This window comes from Bufo bufo, chromosome 10, assembly GCF_905171765.1.
Source record: "Bufo bufo chromosome 10, aBufBuf1.1, whole genome shotgun sequence".
NCBI classification, from domain to species: Eukaryota; Metazoa; Chordata; class Amphibia; order Anura; family Bufonidae; genus Bufo; species Bufo bufo.
Genome location: NC_053398.1, coordinates 49,313,370 through 49,335,135, shown reverse-complemented (window position 1 = coordinate 49,335,135; position 21,766 = coordinate 49,313,370). Strand labels below are relative to the sequence as shown.

At 45.3% G+C, this 21,766-nt stretch overlaps 1 protein-coding gene across 1 annotated transcript in view; it reads right to left on the bottom strand.

The window, feature by feature from the left end:
* LOC120980292 (sulfotransferase 1 family member D1-like) overlaps positions 1-19,158 on the bottom strand; it is a 97,641-nt gene extending 78,483 nt beyond the window's left edge. Inside the window, exon 1 of the mRNA XM_040409294.1 lies at positions 19,080-19,158. The gene's annotated coding sequence lies outside the window, so the exon portion shown is untranslated. The remainder of the gene's footprint in view (positions 1-19,079) is intronic.
* Positions 19,159-21,766: the final 2,608 nt, after the last annotated feature.

Genomic DNA, 21,766 nt, shown 5'->3' with positions numbered 1-21,766 from the left:
AAAGGCTTTTATCGACAATTACATGACATTTATGCAAAGAGTCAGTATTTGCAGTGTTGGCCCTTCTTTTTCAGGACCTCTGCAATTCGACTGGGCATGCTCTCAATCAACTTCTGGGCCAATTCCTGACTGATAGCAACCCATTCTTTCATAATCACTTCTTGGAGTTTGTCAGAATTAGTGGGGTTTTGTTTGTCCACCCGCCTCTTGAGGATTGACCACAAGTTCTCAATGGGATTAAGATCTGGGGAGTTTCCAGGCCATGGACCCAAAATGTCAACGTTTTGGTCCCCGAGCCACTTAGTTATCCCTTTTGCCTTATGGCACGGTGCTCCATCGTGCTGGAAAATGCATTGTTCTTCACCAAACTGTTGTTGGATTGTTGGAAGAAGTTGCTGTTAGAGGGTGTTTAGGTACCATTCATTATTCATGGCTGTGTTTTTGGGCAAAATTGTGAGTGAGCCCACTCCCTTGGATGAGAAGCAACCCCACACATGAATAGTCTCAGGATGCTTTACTGTTGGCATGACACAGGACTGATGGTAGCGCTCACCTTTTCTTCTCCGGACAAGCCTTTTTCCAGATGCCCCAAACAATCGGAAAGAGGCTTCATCGGAGAATATGACTTTGCCCCAGTCCTCAGCAGTCCATTCACCATACTTTCTGCAGAAGATCAATCTGTCCCTGATGGTTTTTTTGGAGAGAAGTGGCTTCTTTGCTGCCCTTCTTGACACCAGGCCATCTTCCAAAAGTCTTCGCCACACTGTGCGTGCAGATACGCTTACACCTGCCTGCTGCCATTCCTGAGCAAGCTCTGCACTGGTGGCACGCCGATCCCGCAGCTGAATCCTCTTTAGGAGACAATCCTGGCGCATGCTGGACTTTCTTGGACGCCCTAAAGACTTCTTAACAAGAATTTAACCTCTTTCCTTGAAGTTCTTGATGATCCTATAAATTGTTGATTGAGGTGCAATCTTAGTAGCCACAATATCCTTGCCTGTGAAGCCATTTTTATGCAACGCAATGATGGCTGCACGCGTTTCTTTGCAGGTCACCATGGTTAACAATGGAAGAACAATGATTTCAAGCATCACCCTCATTTTAACATGTCAAGTCTGCCATTTTAACCCAATCAGCCTGACATAATGATCTCCAGCCTTGTGCACGTCAACATTCTCACCTGAGTTAACAAGACGATTACTGAAATGATCTCAGCAGTCCTTTAATGACAGCAATGAAATGCAGTGGAAAGTTTTTTTTTGGGATTAAGTTAATTTTCATGGCAAAGAAGGACTATGCAATTCATCTGATCACTCTTCATAACATTCTGGAGTATATGCAAATTGCTATTATAAAAACTTAAGCAGCAACTTTTCCAATTTCCAATATTTATGTAATTCTCAAAACTTTTGGCCACGACTGTACATCCAGTCTGACTGAGCTGGAGCTATTTTGCAAAAAAAAATGGGCAGAGATTTCAGCCTCTGCATATGTAAAACTGGTAGAGACATACCCCAACAGAATTTCAGCTGTAAATGCAGCAAAAGGACGCCACACTTTCCAGATTTTTTGTTATAAAAACTTTTGAAAACCTCGTATCATTTTCTTTTCACTTCATGCATATTTGCAACCTTGTGTTGGTATAGCTCATAAAATCCCAATAAAATTAATTTGTTTGTGGGTGTAATGTAAACAAATGTGGAAAAGTTCAAGGGGAATAAATAATTTTCCAAGGCACTGTATATATAGTTTTTTTTAATGTATTATTATGTCTGTCAATGTACCTTTTATTGAAACTAATTCGTTTTTTTTGTCTCTGTATTGCAAGAGTTATAAATGTTTTATTTTTCAGGTGGCATAGCTTTGTGAGAGTTTATTTTTAAGGGCAAGTTGTAGTTTTGATTGGCATCATTTTTGGGTACATAAAACATATTGATGAACTTTTATTCCTTTTTAGGACTTCAATTCAGCCATTAATTTCTTTCAATGTTGTTCACCATGTACAATAAATATGTTTCATACTTACCATCTGTTCTCTTCTAGAATTTTCCCTGGCTCTTATCTCTTATTCCCTTTCACATGCATATGCTTTACCTCAGGTCACCTCTGACTTCTCCTAACAAACTAATGTCCTATCATAATCTTTTCTTCAGGGGTTATGAGTAAGCAAATATACTGCTTATCTGCTGGAATCCAAGATTTTCTGTGCCAGTATGATTGTGAAACTTTACTTGTACTTGTATGTTGACCACATTGTAAGTTGAGTAATTGGTTCCAAAGCCCGAAAATGTCATCCAAGAGGAGAAAAAATTTAAGATTTAAGAAAAATAAGCAGGTAACTAAGACAGATAAAATAGGTCCTTACATATCACAATCAGGAATAGCTGCTAACGAGCAACTACTACTTCTGCTGTTTTACCAGAGAAGTGGCCTTGATTGGTTGGGTCTGAGTCTGAGGCATTGTATGTTGAGTCTAGTTTCAACTTAGGATGGCCCAGAAAAGACCATTGTACGTTGAAAATGTTGTATTCTCAGGCCATTGTTTCCTGAGGGATCACTGTACCTTGGAGAATCCAGTTAAAACTAGACATACAGTACAGACCAAAAGTTTGGACACACCTTCTCATTCAAAGAGTTTTCTTTATTTTCATGACTATGAAAATTGTAGATTCACACTGAAGGCATCAAAACTATGAATTAACACATGTGGAATTATATACATAACAAACAAGTGTGAAACAACTGAAAATATGTCATATTCTAGGTTCTTCAAAGTAGCCACCTTTTGCTTTGATTACTGCTTTGCACACTCTTGGCATTCTCTTGATGAGCTTCAAGAGGTAGTCCCCTGAAATGGTTTTCACTTCACAGGTGTGCCCTGTCAGGTTTAATAAGTGGGATTTCTTGCCTTATAAATGGGGTTGGGACCATCAGTTGCGTTGAGGAGAAGTCAGGTGGATACACAGCTGATAGTCCTACTGAATAGACTGTTAGAATTTGTATTATGGCAAGAAAAAAGCAGCTAAGTAAAGAAAAACGAGTGGCCATCATTACTTTAAGAAATGAAGGTCAGTCAGTCAGCTGAAAAATTGGGAAAACTTTGAAAGTAAGGGCTATTTGACCATGAAGGAGAGTGATGGGGTGCTGCGCCAGATGACCTGGCCTCCACAGTTACCGGACCTGAACCCAATCGAGATGGTTTGGGGTGAGCTGGACCGCAGAGTGAAGGCAAAAGGGCCAACAAGTGCTAAGCATCTCTGGTAACTCCTTCAAGACTGTTGGAAGACCATTTCAGGGGACTACCTCTTGAAGCTCATCAAGAGAATGCCAAGAGTGTGCAAAGCAGTAATCAAAGCAAAAGGTGGCTACTTTGAAGAACCTAGAATATGACATATTTTCAGTTGTTTCACACTTGTTTGTTATGTATATAATTTATTCCACATGTGTTAATTCATAGTTTTGATGCCGTCATAGTCATGAAAATAAAGAAAACTCTTTGAAGGAGAAGGTGTGTCCAAACTTTTGGTCTGTACTGTACATGTTTCTGTCCTTTTAGCATACATCTGGCTAGTATACATCAGAATCTTTTATTTTCCCTGTATTTTTTACAGTATTTTTTGCCTTTTCTTAAAAATGGTGAATTATGCTGGGTCCTTCCTCTGAGCCTTGTTCCGACTCCTATCATTATTATTGTATTTATTGTTTCTTCCTTTTTCCAGAAATATGATGTATTTATAAGCAAGATTATTTGGAACAGATGACGCTCCCGGTGCCGCTCCTGGTCCCCACACCACCGCTGCTTCTCCCTGCACACGGATGAGGGGGGGGGGAGCAGCCAATGGTAGGAGGGGAAGAGCCTCCCTAGCATCGCGGGTGGAACATTGCTCCTAGAGGCTCGTTTGCATATATTAAAACTTCATATTTATCAGCATTGTGGGCACATATGAACATCGGACCAACAAAGATGCCTTCAGCCGCCAATCGCACATGCAACAGGTCAGCCAGTTTCATAGATATAAATCTGCTGACAGATGCCCTTTAACCCTCTACTGCAGCGGTTCTCAACCTAGGGGGTCGATCGGCCCTTTCCGGGGGGTCGCCTGAGGCTTCCTATTGTGGGTCCAGGCCCGTCGCTAACAGACAGGCAAAACAAGCAATTGCTTGGGGCCCCGAGCTGGTTGGGGCCCCGAGCTGGCCCGGGGCCAAGCAGAGCCGGTGCTTGTTTTGCGGCTGAGTAACTCAGAAGATCCAATGGTATATTCTAACCCCCAGGCGTTCCCATGGTGACGGGGACGCTTGCCTGGGGGTTAGAATATACCATCGGATCTGAGTTTTACGAGCTCAGTGATATTGTAAAAACTCAAATCCGATGGTATATTCTAACCCCCAGGCATTCCCATGGTGACAGGGACGCTTGCCTGGGGGTTAGAATATACAGGGCCACGCCGCTCACAGCAGTATATTTATAAACTAATCAGTAACTACTTTAACTTTAATCATTGCTCATTGCTGAGCTCTTTACTTGGATTATAATTTATTTGGATATGGGATATATTACTTTGTCTTAGCTCCGGTAATAGCAGGCAGTGCGGGGGGCGGCGCTCACTCACTGACGTCACGCGCCTGCTCTGTGGATGGCACTGTTTAGGGGGGATCTGTGGATGGCACTGTTTAGGGGGGAGATCTGTGGATGGCACTGTTTAGGGGGGAGATCTGTGGATGGCACTGTTTAGGGGAGGGGGATCTGTGGATGGCACTATTAAGGGGGGAGATCTGTGGATGGCACTGTTTAGGGGGGAGATCTGTGGATGGCACTGTTTAGGGGGAGATCTGTGGATGGCACTGTTTAGGGGAGGGGGATCTGTGGATGGCACTGTTTAGGGGGGAGATCTGTGGATGGCACTGTTTAGGGGAGGGGGGATCTGTGGATGGCACTGTTTGGGGGGATCTGTGGATGGCACTGTTTAGGGGGGAGATCTGTGGATGGCACTGTTTAGGGGAGGAGGGATCTGTGGATGGCACTGTTTAGGGGAGGGGGGGATCTGTGGATGGCACTGTTTAGGGGGGATCTGTGGATGGCACTGTTTAGGGGGGAGATCTGTGGATGGCACTGTTTAGGGGGGAGATCTGTGGATGGCACTGTTTAGGGGAGGGGGGATCTGTGGATGGCACTATTAAGGGGGGAGATCTGTGGATGGCACTGTTTAGGGGGGAGATCTGTGGATGGCACTGTTTAGGGGGAGATCTGTGGATGGCACTGTTTAGGGGAGGGGGATCTGTGGATGGCACTGTTTAGGGGGGAGATCTGTGGATGGCACTGTTTAGGGGAGGGGGGATCTGTGGATGGCACTGTTTGGGGGGATCTGTGGATGGCACTGTTTAGGGGGATCTGTGGATGGCACTGTTTAGGGGGGATCTGTGGATGGCACTGTTTAGGGGGGAGATCTGTGGATGGCACTGTTTAGGGGAGGGGGATCTGTGGATGGCACTGTTTAGGGGGGAGATCTGTGGATGGCACTGTTTAGGGGAGGGGGGATCTGTGGATGGCACTGTTTGGGGGGATCTGTGGATGGCACTGTTTAGGGGGATCTGTGGATGGCACTGTTTAGGGGGAGATCTGTGGATGGCACTGTTTAGGGGGGAGATCTGTGGATGGCACTGTTTAGGGGAGGAGGGATCTGTGGATGGCACTGTTTAGGGGAGGGGGGGATCTGTGGATGGCACTGTTTAGGGGGGATCTGTGGATGGCACTGTTTAGGGGGGAGATCTGTGGATGGCACTGTTTAGGGGGGAGATCTGTGGATGGCACTGTTTAGGGGAGGGGGGATCTGTGGATGGCACTGTTTAGGGGGGATCTGTGGATGACACTGTTTAGGGGGGATCTGTGGATGGCACTGTTTAGGGGGATCTGTGGATGGCACTGTTTAGGGGGGATCTGTGGATGGCACTGTTTAGGGGGGATCTGTGGATGGCACTGTTTAGGGGGGATCTGTGGATGGCACTGTTTAGGGGGGGATCTGTGGATGGCACCGTTTAGGGGGATCTGTGGATGGCACTGTTTAGGGGGGAGATCTGTGGATGGCACTGTTTAGGGGGGAGATCTGTGGATGGCACTGTTTAGGGGGGAGATCTGTGGATGGCACTGTTTAGGGGGGAGATCTGTGGATGGCACTGTTTAGGGGAGGGGGGATCTGTGGATGGCACTGTTTAGGGGGGATCTGTGGATGGCACTGTTTAGGGGGGAGATCTGTGGATGGCACTGTTTAGGGGAGGAGGGATCTGTGGATGGCACTGTTTAGGGGAGGGGGGATCTGTGGATGGCACTGTTTAGGGGGGATCTGTGGATGGCACTGTTTAGGGGGGAGATCTGTGGATGGCACTGTTTAGGGGAGGGGGGATCTGTGGATGGCACTATTAAGGGGGGAGATCTGTGGATGGCACTGTTTAGGGGAGGGGGATTTGTGGATGGCACTGTTTAGGGGGGATCTGTGGATGGCACTGTTTAGGGGGATCTGTGGATGGCACTGTTTAGGGGGGATCTGTGGATGGCACTGTTTAGGGGGGATCTGTGGATGGCACTGTTTAGGGGGGGATCTGTGGATGGCACAGTTTAGGGGGATCTGTGGATGGCACTGTTTAGGGGGGAGATCTGTGGATGGCACTGTTTAGGGGGGAGATCTGTGGATGGCACTGTTTAGGGGAGGGGGGATCTGTGGATGGCACTGTTTAGGGGGGATCTGTGGATGGCACTGTTTAAGGGGGAAATCTGTGGATGGCACTGTTTAGGGGAGGGGGGATCTGTGGATGGCACTGTTTAGGGGAGGGGGGGATCTGTGGATGGCACTGTTTAGGGGGGAGATCTGTGGATGGCACTGTTTAGGGGAGAGGGGATCTGTGGATGGCACTGTTTAGGGGGGATCTGTGGATGGCACTGTTTAGTGGGGATCTGTGGATGGCACTGTTTAGGGGGGAGATCTGTGGATGGCACTGTTTAGGGGAGGGGGAATCTGTGGATGGCACTATTAAGGGGGGAGATCTGTGGATGGCACTGTTTAGGGGAGGGGGATCTGTGGATGGCACTGTTTAGGGGGGATCTGTGGATGGCACTGTTTAGGGGGGGATCTGTGGATGGCACTGTTTAGGGGGGAGATCTGTGGATGGCACTGTTTAGGGGGGAGATCTGTGGATGGCACTGTTTAGGGGGGAGATCTGTGGATGGCACTGTTTAGGGGGGAGATCTGTGGATGGCACTGTTTAGGGGAGGGGGGATCTGTGGATGGCACTGTTTAGGGGGAATCTGTGGATGGCACTGTTTAAGGGGGAAATCTGTGGATGGCACTGTTTAGGGGAGGGGGGATCTGTGGATGGCACTGTTTAGGGGAGGGGGGATCTGTGGATGGCACTGTTTAGGGGGGGATCTGTGGATGGCACTGTTTAGGGGGGAGATCTGTGGATGGCACTGTTTAGGGGAGAGGGGATCTGTGGATGGCACTGTTTAGGGGGGATCTGTGGATGGCACTGTTTAGTGGGGATCTGTGGATGGCACTGTTTAGGGGGGAGATCTGTGGATGGCACTGTTTAGGGGAGGGGGGGATCTGTGGATGGCACTATTAAGGGGGGAGATCTGTGGATGGCACTGTTTAGGGGAGGGGGATCTGTGGATGGCACTGTTTAGGGGGGATCTGTGGATGGCACTGTTTAGGGGGGGATCTGTGGATGACTTTGTGATTAATTACTCTGCTTTAATTATGTTCAATTTGTAGCAATAAAAATACATCCTGCATATCAGATATTTACATTACAATTCATAACAGTAGCAAAATTAGTTATGACGTAGCAAGGAAAAAAATTTAATGGTTGGGGGTCACCACAACATGAGGAACTTTATTAATGTCACAGCTTTAGAATGGTTGAGAACCACTGCTCTACAGGTATCAGAACTTTGCTTCAGGGGAGCCACAAGGCTGCTACCTCTTGGAATAGTTCCGGTGGCTGACAGCTCACCCACAGGGGTCAGAGACACCAGTGTAAAGTAGTGAACAGTCAGACTATACTCATACTCAGTTTCAGGCCGAGATTAGGGCGGGCACAGTTTGTGCAAATCCGAGAGACAAGTGCGAGGTCAAGGAAAACAGCAAAGGTTCAAACTAGTAAACAGGCTAGCAGAAGAGGCCTGACAGAGAAGCGCAGGTGCAAGCCTGCAGTAGGGAGTAAGCCAGAGGATTCTGGCTCTGGACTGACTGCAGGTGGGCAGAAGAGGGCAAGAGGGTCCAGTCCCCATGGACAACAGGGGCAGGTGAGTGGTGCGGTGCCTGTGCGTGTGCTAGCACTGTATAACGGGATGCCAACGGGCACAGACCGCTGCTGTAACGCCAGTGCAGATGTAAACAGTCTTAAATGGATTGCCTCCAGAATAGTATCTGCTATGTGTTTATCACTAAAGTGTGTCTTAAAGGAGAGGAATTTTGCACAATCCCTATTGAGAATGTTAATGCTTTATAAATTGAAGCTGATAAACTGGTTCCTGCAGTTTTGAGCTGCCATGATTAGCAGCTTAGAGTGGTGGAACCACTCTGTAAGAAAGAAGACTCCACTACTCAGGAAGTTCAATAGGAGAACAACAATTTTTCATCTGTTTTGTATACATTTGAAAATTAGGCCTTGTGTCTGTGCATATGTATTTGTCCAATAGAATTAACTTTTAACCACCTCCGGACCGCCTAACGCAGGATCGCGTTCCGGAGGTGGCAGCGCTGCGCACAGTCACGCATATACGCGTCATCTCGCGAGACGCGAGACTTCCTGTGAACGCGCGCACACAGGCGCGCGCGCTCACAGGAACGGAAGGTAAGAGAGTTGATCTCCAGCCTGCCAGCGGCGATCGTTCGCTGGCAGGCTGGAGATGTGTTTTTTTTAACCCCTAACAGGTATATTAGACGCTGTTTTGATAACAGCGTCTAATATACCTGCTACCTGGTCCTCTGGTGGTCCCCTTTGTTTGGATCGACCACCAGAGGACACAGGTAGCTCAGTAAAGTAGCACCAAGCACCACTACACTACACTACACCCCCCCCCCCCCGTCACTTATTAACCCCTTATTAGCCCCTGATCACCCCTAATCACCCCTGATCACCCCATATAGACTCCCTGATCACCCCCCTGTCATTGATTACCCCCCTGTCATTGATCAACCCCCTGTAAAGCTCCATTCAGACGTCCGCATGATTTTTACGGATCCACTGATAGATGGATCGGATCCGCAAAACGCATCCGGACGTCTGAATGAAGCCTTACAGGGGCGTGATCAATGACTGTGGTGATCACCCCATATAGACTCCCTGATCACCCCCCTGTCATTGATTACCCCCCTGTCATTGATTACCCCCCTGTAAAGCTCCATTCAGACGTCCGCATGATTTTTACGGATCCACTGATAGATGGATCGGATCCGCAAAACGCATCCGGACGTCTGAATGAAGCCTTACAGGGGCATGATCAATGACTGTGGTGATCACCCCATATAGACTCCCTGATCACCCCCCTGTAAAGCTCCATTCAGATGTCCGCATGATTTTTACGGATGCACTGATACATGGATCGGATCCGCAAAACGCATCCGGTCGTCTGAATGAAGCCTTACAGGGGCATGATCAATGACTGTGGTGATCACCCCCCTGTCATTGATTACCCCCCTGTAAAGCTCCATTCAGATGTCCGCATGATTTTTACGGATGCACTGATAGATGGATCCGATCCGCAAAACGCATCCGGACGTCTGAATGAAGCCTTACACGGGCATGATCAATGACTGTGGTGATCACCCCATATAGACTCCCTGATCACCCCCCTGTCATTGATTACCCCCCTGTCATTGATTACCCCCCTGTAAAGCTCCATTCAGACGTCCGCATGATTTTTACGGATGCACTGATAGATGGATCGGATCCGCAAAACGCATCCGGACGTCTGAATGAAGCCTTACAGGGGCGTGATCAATGACTGTGGTGATCACCCCATATAGACTCCCTGATCACCCCCCTGTCATTGATTACCCCCCTGTAAAGCTCCATTCAGACGTCCGCATGATTTTTACGGATGCACTGATAGATGGATCGGATCCGCAAAACGCATCCGGACGTCTGAATGAAGCCTTACAGGGGCATGATCAATGACTGTGGTGATCACCCCATATAGACTCCCTGATTACCCCCCTGTCATTGATTACCCCCCTGTAAAGCTCCATTTAGATGTCCGCATGATTTTTACGGATGCACTGATAGATGGATCGGATCCGCAAAACGCATCCGGACGTCTGAATGAAGCCTTACACGGGCGTGATCAATGACTGTGGTTATCACCCCATATAGACTCCCTGATCACCCCCCTGTCATTGATCACCCCCCTGTCATTGATCAACCCCCCTGTCATTGATCACCCCCCTGTCATTGATCACCCCTCTGTAAGGCTCCATTCAGATATTTTTTTGGCCCAAGTTAGCGGAATTTTTATTTTTTTTTCTTACAAAGTCTCATATTCCACTAACTTGTGTCAAAAAATAAAATCTCACATGAACTCACCATACCCCTCACGGAATCCAAATGCGTAAAATTTTTTAGACATTTATATTCCAGACTTCTTCTCACGCTTTAGGGCCCCTAGAATGCCAGGGCAGTATAAATACCCCACATGTGACCCCATTTCGGAAAGAAGACACCCCCAGGTATTCCGTGAGGGGCATATTGAGTCCATGAAAGATTGACATTTTTGTCCCAAGTTAGCGGAACGGGAGACTTTGTGAGAAAAAAATTAAAAATATCAATTTCCGCTAACTTGTGCCAAAAAAAAAAAATTTCTATGAACTCGCCATGCCCCTCATTGAATACCTTGGGGTGTCTTCTTTCCAAAATGGGGTCACATGTGGGGTATTTATACTGCCCTGGCATTCTAGGGGCCCCAAAGCGTGAGAAGAAGTCTGGTATCCAAATGTCTAAAAATGCCCTCCTAAAAGGAATTTGGGCACCTTTGCGCATCTAGGCTGCAAAAAAGTGTCACACATCTGGTATCGCCGTCCTCAGGAGAAGTTGGGGAATGTGTTTTGGGGTGTCATTTTACATATACCCATGCTGGGTGAGAGAAATATCTTGGTCAAATGCCAACTTTGTATAAAAAAATGGGAAAAGTTGTCTTTTGCCAAGATATTTCTCTCACCCAGCATGGGTATATGTAAAATGACACCCCAAAACACATTCCCCAACTTCTCCTGAATACGGCGATACCACATGTGTGACACTTTTTTGCAGCCTAGGTGGGCAAAGGGGCCCATATTCCAAAGAGCACCTTTAGGATTTCACAGGTCATTTACCTACTTACCACACATTAGGGCCCCTGGAAAATGCCAGGGCAGTATAACTACCCCACAAGTGACCCCATTTTGGAAAGAAGACACCCCAAGGTATTCCGTGAGGGGCATGGCGAGTTCCTAGAATTTTTTATTTTTTGTCACAAGTTAGTGGAAAATGCTTATTTTTTTTTTTTTTTTTTTCATACAAAGTCTCATATTCCACTAACTTGTGACAAAAAATAAAAACTTCCATGAACTCACTATGCCCATCAGCGAATACCTTGGGGTCTCTTCTTTCCAAAATGGGGTCACTTGTGGGGTAGTTATACTGCCCTGGCATTCTAGGGGCCCAAATGTGTGGTAAGGAGTTTGAAATCAAATTCTGTAAAAAATGACCTGTGAAATCCAAAAGGTGCTCTTTTGAATATGGGCCCCTTTGCCCACCTCGGCTGCAAAAAAGTGTCACACATCTGGTATCTCCGTAATCGGGAGAAGTTGGGGAATGTGTTTTGGGGTGTCATTTTACATATACCCATGCTGGGTGAGAGAAATATCTTGGCAAAAGACAACTTTTCCCATTTTTTTATACAAAGTTGGCATTTGACCAAGATATTTATCTCACCCAGCATGGGTATATGTAAAAAGACACCCCAAAACACATTCCTCAACTTCTCCTGAATACAGAGATACCAGATGTGTGACACTTTTTTGCAGCCTAGGTGGGCAAAGGGGCCCACATTCCAAAGAGCACCTTTCGGATTTCACAGGTCATTTACCTACTTACCACACATTTGGGCCCCTAGAATGCCAGGGCAGTATAACTACCCCACAAGTGACCCCATTTTGGAAAGAAGAGACCCCAAGGTATTCGCTGATGGGCATAGTGAGTTCATGGAAGTTTTTATTTTTTGTCACAAGTTAGTGGAATATGAGACTTTGTATGAAAAAAAAAAAAAAAAAAATCATCATTTTCCACTAACTTGTGACAAAAAATAAAAAATTCTAGGAACTCGCCATGCCCCTCACGGAATACCTTGGGGTGTCTTCTTTCCAAAATGGGGTCACTTGTGGGGTAGTTATACTGCCCTGGCATTCTAGGGGCCCAAATGTGTGGTAAGGAGTTTGAAATCAAATTCTGTAAAAAATGACCTGTGAAATCCGAAAGGTGCTCTTTGGAATATGGGCCCCTTTGCCCACCTAGGCTGCAAAAAAGTGTCACACATCTGGTATCTCCGTACTCAGGAGAAGGTGGGGAATGTGTTTTGGGGTGTCATTTTATATATACCCATGCTGGGTGAGAGAAATATCTTGGCAAAAGACAACTTTTCCCATTTTTTATACAAAGTTGTCATTTGACCAAGATATTTATCTCACCCAGCATGGGTATATGTAAAAAGACACCCCAAAACACATTCCTCAACTTCTCCTGAGTACGGGGATACCAGATGTGTGACACTTTTTTGCAGCCTAGGTGGGCAAAGGGGCCATATTCCAAAGAGCACCTTTCGATTTCACAGGTCATTTTTTACTGAATTGATTTCAAACTCCTTACCACACATTTGGGGCCCAAGAATGCCAGGGCAGTATAACTACCCCACAAGTGACCCTATTTTTGGAAAGAAGAGACCCCAAGGTATTCGCTGATGGGCATAGTGAGTTTCATGGAAGTTTTTATTTTTTGTCACAAGTTTGTGGAATATGAGACTTGTATGAAAAAAAAAAAAAAAAAAAATCATCATTTTCCACTAACTTGTGACAAAAAATAAAAATTCTAGGAACATCGCCATGCCCCTCACGGAATACCTTGGGGTGTCTTCTTTCCAATATGGGGTCACTTTGTGGGGTAGTTATACTGCCTGGTACTTCTAGGGGCCCAAATGTGTGGTAAGGAGTTTGAAATCAAATTCAGTAAAAAATGACCAGTGAAATCCGAAAGGTGCTCTTTGAATATGGGCCCCTTTGCCCACCTAGGCTGCAAAAAAGTGTCACACATCTGTACCCCGTACTCAGGAGAAGTTGAGGATGATGTTTTGGGGGTGTCTTTTTACATATACCCATGCTGGATGAGATAAATATCTTGTCAAATGACAACTTTGTATAAAAAATGGGGAAAAGTTGTCTTTTGCCAAGATATTTCTCTCGCCCAGCATGGTATATATAAAATGACACCCAAAACACATTTCCCCCACCTTCTCCTGAGTACGGAGATATCCAGATGTGTGACACTTTTTTGCAGCCTAGGTGGGCAAAGGGGCCCATATTCCAAAGAGCACCTTTCGGATTTCACAGGTCATTTTTTACAGAATTTGATTTCAAACTCCTTACCACACATTTGGGCCCCTAGAATGCCAGGGAAGTATAACTACCCCACAAGTGACCCCATTTTGGAAAGAAGAGACCCCAAGGTATTCGCTGATGGGCATAGTGAGTTCATAGAACTTTTTATTTTTTGTCACAAGTTAGTGGAATATGAGACTTTGTAAGAAAAAAAAAAAAAAATAATCATCATTTTCCGCTAACTTGTGACAAAAAATAAAAAGTTCTATGAACTCACTATGCCCATCAGCGAATACCTTAGGGTGTCTACTTTCAGAAATGGGGTCATTTGTGGGGTGTTTGTACTGTCTGGGCATTGTAGAACCTCAGGAAACATGACAGGTGCTCAGAAAGTCAGAGCTGCTTCAAAAAGCGGAAATTCACATTTTTGTACCATAGTTTGTAAACGCTATAACTTTTACCCAAACCATTTTTTTTTTTACCCAAACATTTTTTTTTTATCAAAGACATGTAGAACTATAAATTTAGAGCAAAATTTCTATATGGATGTCGTTTTTTTTTGCAAAATTTTACAACTGAAAGTGAAAAATGTCATTTTTTTGCAAAAAAATCGTTAAATTTCGATTAATAACAAAAAAAGTAAAAATGTCAGCAGCAATGAAATACCACCAAATGAAAGCTCTATTAGTGAGAAGAAAAGGAGGTAAAATTCATTTGGGTGGTAAGTTGCATGACCGAGCAATAAACGGTGAAAGTAGTGTAGGTCAGAAGTGTAAAAAGTGGCCTGGTCTTTCAGGGTGTTTAAGCACTGGGGGCTGAGGTGGTTAATATTACCCCTCTATGTGCTAAGTAGGATATGGTAGACAAGAAAGTGTGCAAGTTTTTAGTGTGGGTTTCAAGATCCACCTTCCACGTCCACTGTCCCAACCTTTCTATTCATCTTGATTTTCTTTGCCCTTCCTATGTCTATGATGTCTTCTTTTTTCTTTTTTTTGTTTGGTATGCAGGCACATAGCTACAGTGTATGGATGCATAGGTAGCAGATGCATCTGGCACTGGTGACTGACCAAGCCTTATGCCACTTTAGAAAAACACACTAGAGGGGTCTGTTACAGTCTTATGTTTTTTAGATAATTCTACCTTACTAGTAGCCTTTGATACATTTTTAACGATTTCCATATACCTTGTTCATCTTCAATGAACTCAATGTTTGTTGCTATAAATTTGCCTATTATGGATTTTAATTACTGGATCTCCAGCCCCATTTAAACAGCCTGCACTAGGTCATGTGCACAATTAAAAAATTAAAATAAGAAAAACAAATCTCCACTAGTGCCCCCCCATCCCATGCCTGACTTGTTTCACTATCATCAGGGAAAAGGGACATAACATGTATGGCAATCCAAATACATAATAGAAAACACAAAATGGTGCTGCTTTGACAATAGAAAGAATATATAAAATAAAATGTCCATACAGGGATGCAATATTGAATGACAGATTCTTTAAAGTGATATAATAAAATTGGTTGTTTTGATTACCTATTACCAGTGGCATTTTTATGCTCTTTTATTTTTTGGGTTGCATTTTGGAATCAATTCCTTTCCTGGCCTATTGTTTTTACCAAAGGTCTGGCAGTTATGTCATATACACTGCCCCCTTCCCCATCGATTAATTGCTGCTGTGTATCTGCTTGTATATGGGGGATGGGGGGGGGGGGGGCAGACAACATTTTACTGTGTTTGTTTGTGCTAACAGTATAGTGGACCTGTCCTGATAATATGCACCTCCAGCAGCAATAGAGTGGAAATTTAAATTTTCAGTTTTGTTTTTCTGTAAGGATCTTGCTGGGACTGGGATTTTTTTTTTTGCAGCAAAATGGTGCAGCTTCCATGCTCTCTTCATATCTCATTGCCTAGACCAGGGGTCGACAACCTTTTTTGTACTGAGTGCCGGAAAAAAATCTAAGCTGCAGCTCTCAGTGTGCCGTGCCATACAAAGTCATATAACACAAACGTGACATAAACCAGGTATTTATTAGCAGCATGTCACTGCTCATCTGAAATCGACCTAAGTGATACAATATAGAGGGGACCAGTATAGGGGGGACCCTCGACCAACCATACACTTACTGATAGTGGGGGAGAGCAGCCCTTACTCATTTTAATTGAGGGCTGCCCTCTCCCCCACTGTCTGCCATACACTGGTGCCCCATATACTGCTCACCCCTACAATAATAACATATCAGAGCTCACCTTCATGCACCAATCACATCCAGTCTCACCCCACACACACAGAGTAATCACATCATAACCAGTGCCACACCATATCCCCCAAAGTTGTCAAGAGCTTATTCCCCCATACACCCAGCAATCATTTTCAGGCTCATCCCCCCTCCCAATCCCCCAAAGTAGTCAAAAAGCTGCATTTTCCATCATAACCAGACCTAATTCCCAGCAATCACATTTATGCTCACCATTCTCCTGCCACCCCCCATCCCCCCCAAGAATCCCATGCAGGCTCACCATCCCCGTCAACTCCAAGTAGTCAGGTTCTCCCTTCATCCCCCAACACTTAAATGCAGGCTCACTATCCCCCCACACACACACCCCAAAGTAGTCAGAAAGTTGGCACCTAATCATCCCACCATCAATAACATGCATCCCCAAACTAGCCACATGCACAGTCCCCCATTTTCCCAAGTTCACCAACCCTCCCCCCACCCCCAAACTAGTCACAGTGCTTGTTCCCATATTTTCACAAGTTCACCATCCTCTCACCACCGCTGAACTAGTCACAGTGCTCAATATGGTTTCAGCAAGACCTTTTTGTGGAGAAGGGAGGAGGAGCATCTAAGCGATTTGGGGTCTGGTCAAGGGTCTAAATTGATTTTAGAACGTGTGTGGGCATTAATTCAATTTTGGATTTCTTTCGGGGGTTATAATTTCTATATATATATATATATATAGATATAAGAAAAATGGCGGCACTGGCTATTGATAAGTAAAATAGGGTGCACGTTCCTAGGGAATAGACTTCTTACCCAGCAATAAAATCCAGAAAATGGACGGCACTCCAATAAGATGAAAAAAAATGTGATTCCTTTATTCAACCATCAGGTGCAACGTTTCGGCTCTAAATTAGCCTTTTCCAAGCTTGGAAAAGGCTAATTTAGAGCCGAAACGTTGCACCTGATGGTTGAATAAAAGAATCACATTTTTTTTCATCTTATTGGAGTGCCGTCCATTTTCTGGATTTTATATATATATTTATAATTATATTATATTAAGGGAACTGTTCTAGGGTGTGAATTAATTTAAGGGTCCTTCCCCCTTCAAAACTATTCAAAGTGCTTGTTCTCCCATCTCGCAATCTTCCCCTTCCCCCAAACTAGCCAACATGCTCCCATACTTGTTCCAGATGAAGAAGCCGCGGCACTCAGAAGGATAAATTCCAATTTCCTTTATTTCACCTCTTGTGGTGCACTGGTGCTTGATAAAGACTGTTTGGTCGATAACGTTGCTACAAAAGGTGAAATAAAGGAAATTGGAATTTATCCTTCTGAGTGCCGCGGCTTCTTCATCTGTTGCTATTTACTAGGGGAACCCCCAGACTGGATCCAACGCTGCAGGCACACACCACGAATTGGAAGACTGGGATTCCAGTGAGTAGTGCTGACCTAACAAATTTTTATTGCCCATACTTGTTCCCACCATTTCACATTCCCCTCCCACTCCCAGCTAGTCACAGTTGCTCAATCCTCCATTTTGCCTCCCCCCCCCACTCCCAAAGTAGTCAAACGGCTCATTTCCCTATGTCCCCAAGCTCACCATGCTCTTCCTATCCCCAGTGCATTCACATACATTTCTGTGGAGGTCCTGAGGAGGTGCATCACAGCAGGAGCAGTGGGGTAGCAGGCAGCAGCGTAGCAGAGTCCCACACTCTGCTATTGTTTCTCTGTGCAGGCCGAAGTGGGAAGTGTCAGGGGAGGGCCCATCAAACGCATTGTGTGTGCCACGCAGTGCGGCGGCTGGGCAAATAAGAAATGGCAACTGAAAAAAAGTCTTGCCGTCATTTGATGACAGCTGGCGTGACAGCAAAATGTGGTCTTGTGGTCTGCGTGCCACCTCTGACACATGTGCCTGGTCTAGGCAATTGTAACACCACTTCTGCACCGTGCTATGGTCTTTATTGGTCTAACCTCATGTCATCTTATGCATTTATTCCAGGTCCTCCACAATGTGCATTCCTATTTTGTTATGCAAATGTTATGTTAATGTAATATTCCTGGTTCACCAGCAGGTGGCAGCAAACACGGCAGAGCTATACTTAGATAAAATGGAACCTTCCATTCCATTCTACCCCCCCCTGTGGAGAGAAGTGGGCGAGTCCTATTTCCTGCAGAGGTTCTAGTCAGTCTAGCTTACCCCCAGCTAGGGGACAGGTGTGCAGGGGCATGTCTCTGCTGGACGTGCCCATGAAAGCCAGAGCCCCTTAAGCTCTGCTGGCCATGGAGGCCAAAGCTTGAAGCCTCAGGAGCCAGGAGGAAAGTTCCCTAGCATAATCTAGAGACAGACTACAGAGAGAAAGTGCAGCATACAAAAGAAGCTGAGTTATACAGCCAACCTGTCAATACAGCAGAGTCAGAGAGAAACAAATATAGCAGAGTGGAGTTTGCCTGCCAGTTTCATGCTAAAGCCTGCTGGAACCAAGACAAACCTGTAAACCGTTTTGGAGAACGTTTATGCAAAGTAAAGCTGCCATTTACCTTCATCTCAAGTCTGGGACTCAAGTTATTCTTTTATCCCTCAATTATTCCCCCTATTTATTGCTTCGGAGCCAAAGCCTGGGTCCAGCCGGATCCAGGTAGGAGCAACCGTGACACACAGAAAGAGACATTTTAGGGCCGCACTATACCACTTCCTACACCTGGGACGCGCTACATAGAGGGCCCTAGGGGAAGGCCGCCTGTTGCACAATCGGACATCCTGAAAAAGGTTACCCTATAATCTAATATGCCCCTAAAAAGATGAGAAACCAATAAAAACATATTGAACAGAAGTTTGTAGTGGGTGGAAGTTTCAGTTATCAGTTGTTTTGCTGGTTTTGGCTGCTATACAGAGTGCCATGATTTTTTTTCATTTTTATAAACTTCAGCATGCTTTGTCTGCTGTATTTTTGTTGTTTTCTTTACCATCAGCCCAAAACAAGAACAAAAAACCCATAAAAATAACTGCAGTGCTATTTTCCTCAAAAGCCATTTCTATCCTCGTGAAACAGTCAGTTGAACAAAAACACAACTTTGATTGCATCCGTGTAAATCAATACATGCAGGACCGTTTACATAGTACATGTGAAAACAATTATTTACAGGGAAAGAAAATAATCATACCTTTTCTGACCAATGCACCAAAAAATGTATTAACATTAATGCTCTTTATTAACTAAAATATTACTTACGTATTGTCTTCAAATATCAACCTTTTAGGTTTCTTTTAATAATCTTTATACAAAAACTTTGCAAAGCGTAATCGTGAAATATTTCACTGTTGTCGCACTTGGAATGATATAACTATGCTTGGTTATTCATTATACAATTTAGGTAAATATTAACTAATATAGGAGGGTCTGTAAAATTCGCAGTTGGTGATCAAGCTCACATACTGTATGTGTGGTGTGGGTTTATGTTCAGGGTTTGTTGTACGTCTTGTTTGTTGGTACATGTCTGGGATGTTGTTGGTGTTTGTCCCTGCATGTGTGCAAGATGTTTCCCTGTGTGTGTTAATACCTCCGATAGGGGGCTGGTTTCCCAGAGGGGTGAACCATAAGTCTGGATGCAGTGCTGCCTGGGGCCAGACAGTATCAGGGGTGCTGGATTCCGGTGTGTGGTGTTGTTTGTACGGTGTCCTATTTGGTGTGTGGGCACCTGTACTTATGCATGGGTTCCAGTCTTGGTGGCTGCGGCAGGTAAGTTTGTTTCTGGTGTTCTAACCTGCTGACTCTGTTCCTGTATTCAGTCTTCCACTTTTCCCTGCAGGTAGGCCATTTGAGACTCCTGTTCCTCCGTGTCTGGGAAGAACAGGTCGTCTCTCCCGTGCTCCTATGTGAGGGATTCTCAGGGCGACTCAGGGCCAAAAGGTATCCAGGGTATGACCCGCTCATACAGTTAGGAGTTAGAGTGAGGATTAGGGACGCAATAGGAGGTGACCTGCTCCCTGATCCCGGCGTCCTGGTGTAGCTGCGACCCCTATCCCTTTTACATTATACAGTGGAGAGTTTCCCCCACTCCCCACCGTGACAGTATGTTTCATAAAGGCATCTCTGATTTGCCTTCGGAAGAGGGCGCAGCATGTGTCACCTGATGTTTTTTGGCGCACATGCTTATCCTCCGGAGGGAGGGTGAAAGGGGAATCCTGTTAACAGTGCGGTTCTCTGTAACAGTGGTTGCAGTTGATGGTGTGAACCGGCACTTGTGTTTGGGTCTCCCCTTGTCCATGTCTCAGCGGTTCTGTCGCTTGTGTTGTGGTGGCTGGCTGCATTTCCTTGTTCAACTGGCTTTGGTGTATGCTGGTGGGGGATGCACGCTGGCAGTGACTCGGTGTGAGCCATTTCTGAATGTGGATGCAGTGATCAGTGCGGTCTCTCCTGGCTGTTCGTTTGCTGGCTGCCTGGTTTCTAGGTGGTTCCAGGGGCTGGCAGCAGTCCTGGGGAGACTTGCTTGCACTGACACAGATTCTGCTACTTTTTTTTCCCCCACATCCCTGTTTGTGGGTTTCTCACTAGCTTCCCCTTTTCTGTTGGGGGGCTTTGAGGGGTGGGAGTGTCACGGTCATATTGTTGTTTGACCATGACGCGTTTGTACTTTTATAGTATCTGTAAGTGATCAGAACTGATCACATTCAGATCTATAATAGTATTAGTGTTGTTCTGGTTCTGGCCAAGCTGCCAGTTCGGTTGATGTACTGCTCCAAATTAATTAATGTACGTGCACGGAGAGATCAAATCTGAGACAACCCACAGCACGGGGTTAAAACAGCATCTCTGGTTTATTTCTGAAAACAACAGACAATTCATAGGTTTTACGACAGGGAGAAGTGGGAGGGGGGGGGGGTGAAAGATAGAGTATATCTTTTCTATTGGCTACGAACACTATACTTCTCTGTAACCTTGACGGCCAGAGTAAATTCCTCCCCCCTTGCTCGTGGGAGAAACCGTTACTTCTTTCTTTGTAACTGCTTGCTTGAGCTGAACGGAAACCTCTTTGTAACTGCTTGCTTGAGCTGAACGGAAACCACAAAGAAACACATGATAAAACACAAAGTAAGATTCTAGTTTATAGGTGTTGGCTGAATGCCTGGCCGCCATCTTAGCTAAACATAGTCCTCAACAAGCAAGTATCCATTTTGTATTAATAGTCCATAACAGTCCCCCCTTGGAAACTTGATTGTAGACTTTCCCTTCGCCTAGCGAATCCCCTGGGCATACCATTCGTATCCTCTTCACCCGCAGTGGCGACAACCTACCCCTTATAGGTAGGCTCCCGGTTGCTCGGATTTGTGGTAAAACCCTGGGATTCATCTCACCCTATCTCAGCCAGGATTCATTGTGAGGAGGGGGAGCTGTGTTGAACGATGTTTCCTTCTGTCCTTCCTCATCGTAGAGGAGCATAATAGGTCGTTCATCAGTTTTCTTCATTCTTTTTGAAAAGCGGGTCACACAAATAAGAACGAGCTTAATCACTACATATATCACCAATATTATTAGGGCTACCTGCAATATTACTTGGACAATTCCCATGAACCAACCCCCAATACCTTTGAACCAGTTATTGGGGTTAAGGGAAGAGAAGGTATCAGACCACCATGTATCTTTATCAGCTTTATGTGCATCCAGCCATTTATCTCTTAAATCCGCCATCTTCTCTATATCCACCTTAACTTGCAAATTACCCTGCGTGTCTATGTAATGGCAACAAGAGGGTCCCACAATCTGGCACATACCTCCATCTTTAGCTGTAACATAATCTAGAACTAATGTGTGTTGGTTGGTGACGATGATTAACTGGTTTTGCACAATGTTTGAGGTATTCATAAGTCTCATCACCTCCCATATTTGGTCATCCAGGTAGTCTGTTGCTACTACCAGAT